Genomic DNA, 7,276 nt, shown 5'->3' on the forward strand with positions numbered 1-7,276 from the left:
GGGAGACCCCATGGGGAGGCTCTGAGAGGGAAGAGGAGCCCACGGTCACCCTCGCCTGAAAGGGGCTGACTCAGGAAGGCACCGGATCTATTTGCTGCTGTGTCCCAGCCCTCAGTGAGATAAAGATAAATCAGGCAGACAGTGACCAGGGGCAAGGAGACCCCATTTCTCTCTGAAATGTCTGCAGAGAGCCTGGTGCCCGCCCTGACCTCAGCCCTGGGGAAATGAGAGCCAGGCTCCTGGGGAGGGCAGTTTCTGTTCCGGTGGGCTGAGGATGAGACAACCCCCTGATAAGAAGGACCCAGCCTCTGAGGGGCCACACCCTGTGTGTGTCTCTGTCCTGCCAGCACCGAGGGCTCATCCACTTGCAAAGCTGAAAGGAGACAGAGGAGATGCCATGACCGCCGCCCTCACAGCCTTGCTCTGCTTTGGTGAGATTTGAAGAGGAGAGAGGAAATCCCACAGGCCCTGGCCTATCAAGAGATCCCAGGGCTTTAGGCAGCTTCCAGGCAGGGGAGGACCTGCTCAGGCTTCAGGGACAAATCTCTCACAGGGAACTCTCTTCCAGGGCTGAGTCTGGGCCCCAGGACCCGCGTGCAGGCAGGTGAGTCTGTCCCCAGCTCTCCCAGGTCCCTCCTCCTCACCCTGGACAGCTGGGGATGGAGACAGCAGTTCTGGTCAGGGAGCTGGGATGATCTGACGGGTGGGGAAGGTCCTGGGATCCAGGCTTTGATTTCCTTCCAGGAATCCTCCCCAAACCCACCCTCTGGGCTGAGCCAGGCTCTGTGATCATCCGGGGGAGCCCCATGACTATCTGGTGGCGGGGGACCCTGGAGGCCCAGGAGTACCGACTGGATAAAGAGGGAAGCACAGAGCCCTGGGACAGAATGAACCCATTGGAGCCCAAGAACAAGGCCAGATTCTCCATCCCATCCATGACAGAGCACCATGCAAGGAGATATCACTGTTACTATCACAGCCCTGAAGGCTGGTCAGAGCACAGCGACCCCCTGGAGCTGGTGGTGACAGGTGAGAGGACACTCAGGGGTCCCAGCCCCAGGCTCTGCCCTCAGGAAGGGGGTGGGCTCTCAGGGGCGTCTCCCTCTCACAGCCCAGCCCTGGGGATGATGTGGGAGGTGGGAGACCATGTACACGGTGCCTCCTTCTCTCCTAGGAGCCTACAGCAAACCCACCCTCTCAGCCCTGCCCAGCCCTGTGGTGGCCTCAGGAGGGAACGTGACCCTCCGATGTGGCTCACCCGAGGGATATCAGCATTTTGTTCTGATTGAGGAAGGAGAACACAGGCTGCCCCGGACCCGGGACTCACACCAGCTCCACAGTGCGTGGTTCCAGGCCCTTTTCCCTGTGGGCCCCGCGACCCCCAGCCACAGGTGGACGTTCAGATGCTATGGATACTACAGGAACACCTCCCAGGTGTGGTCCCACCGCAGTGACCTCCTGGAGATTCTGGCCTCAGGTGAGGGACCACGGTTTCTCTAACACACTTTCGGGGCAGCTGACAGGCTGCGGGGAGTCTGGCTGGTGACTGACTCTGGAAAGGACCCAGAGTGATGTGTGGATGGACGGGCTGCAGGCGTGAGGGAGACCCCGTGGGGAGGCTCTGGCATGGGAGGAGGACTTGGTCACCCTCACCTGGAAGGGGAGGACTCCGGAAGGCACCGGTGTGTTTGCTGTGAGGTCCCGGCTCTCAGGGAGAGGAGGAAAGATCAGGCACAGTGGCCAGGGCTAGGGAGACCCCAATCCTCTGAAATGACTCCAAGGTGAGAAGGAGGCCCTGGGGTCAGAGACTCAGAGTGTGAGAGACAGTGAGACCTGCAGGGCCAGGACGGGAGACGGAACGGGCGTGGGAGGAACCAGCCCTCTGAGTCCCAGCACTCTTTCCCTCCAGGCGTGTCTAGGAATCCCTCCCTCCTGACCCTGCAGGGCCCTGTCGTGGCCCGTGGAGAGAATCTGACCCTCCAGTGTCGCTCTGATGTGGGCTATGACAGATTCACCCTGCACAAGGTGGGGCAACGTATGTTTCTCCAGCGCCCTGGCTGGCAGCCCTAGGCTGGGCTCTCCCAGGCCAACTTCCCCCTGGGCCCTGTGAGGGGCTCCCACGGGGGCCAGTACAGATGCTACGGTGCACACAACCTCTCTTCCGAGTGGTCGGCCCCCAGTGACCCCCTGGACATCCTGATCGCAGGTGAGGAGCCCAGCGGGTTCAATCAGGGATCCAGGCTCTGCACAGCCCTGCAGGGGGAACCCAGGTGGTGACGGCCAGGATGGAGGGGAAGGAGAGATAGACAGAGACAGTGGATGTGCAGGGAGGGGACACTCAGAAAAAACAGAGACAGAGACTAAGGGTCCCAGAGAGAGGCCTGGGGAGGTATCAGCTCAGAACAAGGTGGGGCAGCCCCTCACCCATCCGTCTTCTCTCCAGGACAGATCCCTGGCAGATCCTCCCTCTCGGTGCAGTTGTGGCCCACAGCGGTCTCAGGAGAGAAGGTGACCCTGCTGTGTCAATCACAAGAGTGGATGGACATTTTCCTTCTGACCAAGGAGGGGGCAGCACATCCCCCGCTGCGTCTGAGATCAAAGCACCGAGCTCAGCAGTACCAGGCTGAATTCCCCATGAGTCCTGTGACCTCAGCCCACGCGGGGACCTACAAGTGCTACGGCTCACGCAGCTCCAACCCCTACCTGCTGACTCACCCCAGTAACCCCCTGGAGCTCGTGGTCTCAGGTGAGGGCCCTGACCCTGTCCTCTCTGAGCTCAAAGGCTCAGCTCAAGCCCTGCCCCCAGGAGAGCTCTGGACACTAAGAAAAGAGGGGAGTGAAGGGAAAGGATCCGCAGGGGAGGGTCCAGCCCATGGGAGGGTGGAAATAGACGGGGACCTCCCACCCCTGAAGTCCCAGCAGGGTAAAGAGCAGGGAGGGCTGGGAAGACAGAGGGGCGAACCTTGGAGGAGATGAGATTAGACTGAGGGTGGAAGACGGAGGCCCCACCCGCTCCCCTCCTGATGTCTCCACCTCAGAATCAGAGCTCTGGGTCCCAACCTCCAACAGACGCCCTCCTGGAGAGAGAAGCATCCAGGCTGCGGTGCCACCAGCCCCCACCGCTTCCTGCTTTCCCCTGCAGCCTCCCCGGCACTCAGTGCACACCTGAGCCTCACAGGGACCCGCACCTGCTCCCGCAGCAGCTCAGGGACTGTGCACCACTCCTCTTCTGTGCCACTGACCACATTTTTTATTTTTTATTTTTTTAAATCTCGTACTGGCCTTTTTGTCCAAGCTGGTGAAAGTAGATTTGCAGCATCGCCTATTTTTTGTTCTCACCCAGTTTTGTAACAGCCCTGATCTTACACGCTCCCTGAGGTTTGGTAAATGTCAGGTACAAATGTGGACTTCCTTTGTTCTGGACGTTTGCTGTGGAGTGGGTGGGGCTTATCTTTTCAGAAAAAGTCAGGTGACTGGCACTACTCCCTGAAACCCGACAGCACTTTCCAGATCTCAGAGGGAGGGAGAGAGAGACAGAGACAGAGACATGCTGGGGCCGCCCTTTCCTGGGCAGTTCATCCTGGCCTGTTCTCAATCCACCAAAGCCCCGAAGCTCAGCTCCCCTCCTGCTCTGCCTTCCCCTCCACCCCATAGTCTGGTCATTCCTCTCTGAAGAACAGGCTGAGACCTTTCTGGGACCTGCTCTTTCTGGAGCCTCTGATGCTCCCTGTCTGGGTCTCCACGCGCCTCCTTCCTGGCTCTTTTTGCTATTGAGGAATCAACTTCAGTCTTACCTCCAAGCGTGACCTTCACTGATGACACAGCTCAGCCCAGACCTGCCTGCTTCTCATCTACGTCAAGTAATTAACCAACCTACACTGTGCAGCTGAATTCCTTCTGTCTTTCACACTGTCTGCATATACACGTGTATGTGGTCACACCAATATCTTATGTGACATTAATACCTAGTTATCTATATATCTATACAGATAATAAATATTCACACATAAATGTAGTTCTCTACCCATTCATAAAACTACCCGTATGACTAGTAAATTTCCACTGCTGTGTTTCCATGTTTGCTGTTTGTCTCCTCAGATGAACCTACACTTCAAGAAAGCAAAGATAGTTTTTATGGCCCACTGTATATACAAAATAGATATATATTTGTTTGTGTTTTTCTGTGTGTGTATCACATTCTACCTGTTGCTGCCTATATGAACAATTAGCTACCTAGAGATTAAATGGAAGGTGAAACTCCAGGTGAAGTGGTTGAGGGCATGAAGAGGAGGCAGCCCCAGACTTTTACCCCTTTGTGCTCCTGACATTCAGGAGGCCCTGAGGACCAACCCCTCATCCACAGAGCCTGGGTCCTCCGCTGGTGGATCCGTGAAACTCTCATCTCGGGGTGAATTGGCTTATGTGCTCCTGTGTCCCAGGCTGCACAGACAGCACCCAGGGTTCAGTGACCCTGTACTGGGGGCACTTTCCTTGCAGATCCTGAGCTCTCAGGGTGCAGGAAAACTCTCCCAGATGACTCAGAAGCAACGTTGAAATCCATAGAACACAGGAAAACTGAAATCATTCAGTGGGGAGACGGGAAGGAAGCCTGCTACAGCGGAGAAAGAGTGTTTTTTACAAATTCTGTAAAAGTCACATCATAAGATATTAAGTAATAAAAAAAAATGCAGAGCCCAGGTGAGAGGCTGGCTCAGGTCTCTTTCTCTCTGTTTTGGTTCTCAGGAGCTGCTGATAACCTCAGCCCATCACAAAACGAGTCTGACTCTGAGACTGATGTGTGAGGAGATGCTCTCAGTTATGGGGCTGGCACAGAGGGTCCTGTGAAGGGGAGGTGGGTGACCTGGGTGGACATCCAGGGATCCCAGGCTGATTCTGATCCATCCTGACCTCTGTGACTTCTTTGCCCACCATCCCCAGCCTCGCACCCCCAGGATTACACAGTGGAGAATCTCATCCGCATGGGCGTGGCTGGCTTGATCCTGGTGGTCCTCGGGATTCTGTTATTAGAGGCTCGGCGTAGCTGGAGAAGCTTCCCAAGACGCAGCCGGGAGATGAACAACAGAGAGGATAATGTACCTTTCAGAGCCGTGAAGCCTCAGGAACAGATCTGATAATCCCAGGAGGTTCTGGAAGAAAATCTAGGGCCGATGCTATCTGGACTGTCTGCGGGTCGTTTCTAGAGGAAGGAATCAATGTTTGAGTGCAGGGACATTTTCTGGGGTGATCCATGGAGAGCCATTAAAATGTGATACCTTTCCTCTCCATTAATGTTGACTTTCCTTGGTTGGATCTGATTCTTTTCCCACCATTAGACATGAGGCTACATCCCACATGGCAGTCTTGGGTCCACACCTCTGCACACCTGCGTGCTCTGGTCCGTGGCGTGTCACACAGTCCTCTTCATTTCTCATTGCGACACTTCCTGGTGTACTTTATTGGGTCTTCATGTCTTCCGTTCACAGTTCCACACCTGGTTTAGGAACTAATTCAATGGGAGATCAGATTCCCACCAGGAAAAGATGAATGCACCATGATGCCCTCACCTCCTGTGTGGACCCTACGAGCCCTTGCCTCCTTTTCAGATGCTATCTGTGTAGTTTCTCCTGAAATATCACCACTTGGAATCATCACACTGGCATTTTAAGTCACAACCCAATGGTGTGCTAATTCTGAAAAACACATTTTTTAGGCCGGGTGCGGTGGCTCATGCCTGTAACCCCAGCACTTCGGGAGGCCAAGGTAGGTGGATCACTTGAAGTCAGGAGTTTGAGACCAGCCTGGCCAACATGGTAAAACTCCATCTCTACTAAAAATACAACAGTTAGCCAAGTGTGGTGGCACTTGCCTGTAGTCCCAGCTACTCAGGAGGCTGAGGCAGGAGAATCACTTGAACCCAGGAGGTGGAGGTTGCAATAAGCTGAGATTGTGCCACCAGACTTCAGCCTGGGCGACAGAGCGAGACTCCATCAAAAACAAACAAACAAGCAACAAAATCCAATACAAAATGACAATATCAACAGATTCTATGGAAGAGTTCTTAAATGGTTCTTCCTACCTTCTGGTGGTCAGACATTCCTTGGCTTGAGGCAGCATAATGCCAATTTCTACCTCCCTCTTCACAAGGCTTCCTCCTGTGGGCTTCTGTCTTCACCTGGTATACTTCTCTCTGGGTATCTTCTCATCTTCAAACAATAGTATCAAATAAGATGAGGGCTTATTCTAATCGATTACAATCTCATCTTCTTAAATTAACTTGAACGTGTCTGCAAAGACCCTTCTCCAAACATGTTCATGTTTATAGGTAATCAGGCTGAGAATTTCAACATATCTTTTTGGGGGACAATTCAACTCATAATAGTCCCTAAAAGAAAAATACACAGAGAAATCCATTTAACCAACAAAAGTGCGATACTTATACGCTGACAATTTAAAATATTGGTCAAAGAAATTTTCAAAGACCTAAATAAGTGAAAAGTCATCTGAGGATCATAATAAACTGGAAGGTTTAATATTGTATGGATGCCAGTATTTTTTACGAAATCATCAGAATCTGTGTAACCCTCATTAAAATTTCAATTCTGCTAATTCTGAAAAACACATTTTTTAGGCCGGGCGCAGTGGCTCACGCCTGTAATCCCAGCACTTTGGGAGGCCAAGGTGGGCGGATCATGAGGTCAGGAGTTCGAGACCAGCCTGGCCAATATGGTGAAACCCCATCTCTACTAAAAATACAAAAATTAGCCAGGCGTGGTGGTGCACTCCTGTAATCCCAGCTACTCTGGAGGCTGAGGCAGGAGAATCGCTTGAACCTGGAGGCAGAGGTTGTGGTGAGACGAGATTGCTCCATTGCACTCCAGCCTGGGCAACAGAGCAAGATTCCATTAAAAAAAAAAAAAAATTCAGTGCCTTTTTTTAAGAAATGGAAAATTCATGTGGAATTGCAAATTATGTAGAATAGCAATTTTTTTTAAAAGTACAAAGTTGTAGATCTCACTCTTCTCCATTTCAGAATTTATTAAAAGCTACAACAATGAAATCTATCTGGTATTGGCATGAGAATAGACACACAGATGCATGGAATAGAATGGAAAGACAAGAAAAAAATCCATCTACATGATCAATTGACTTTTATCAAGGCTGCCAATATCATTCAACTGGAAAAGAATGGTCCCTTCCACACATGGTGTAAGGAAAATGGGATATTTACAAGAAAAATGATGAAACTGGACCCTTAGACTAAACGCAAAGTTAAAAC

At 52.3% G+C, this 7,276-nt stretch overlaps 1 pseudogene; it reads left to right on the plus strand.

The window, feature by feature from the left end:
- Positions 1–323: 323 nt before the first annotated feature.
- LOC117093672 lies at positions 324–5,285 on the plus strand (annotated as a pseudogene).
- The last annotated feature ends 1,991 nt before the right edge of the window (positions 5,286–7,276 follow it).

The sequence above is a fragment of the Trachypithecus francoisi genome, unplaced genomic scaffold (assembly GCF_009764315.1).
Source record: "Trachypithecus francoisi isolate TF-2019V2 unplaced genomic scaffold, Tfra_2.0 Lachesis_group12, whole genome shotgun sequence".
NCBI lineage: Eukaryota > Metazoa > Chordata > Mammalia > Primates > Cercopithecidae > Trachypithecus > Trachypithecus francoisi.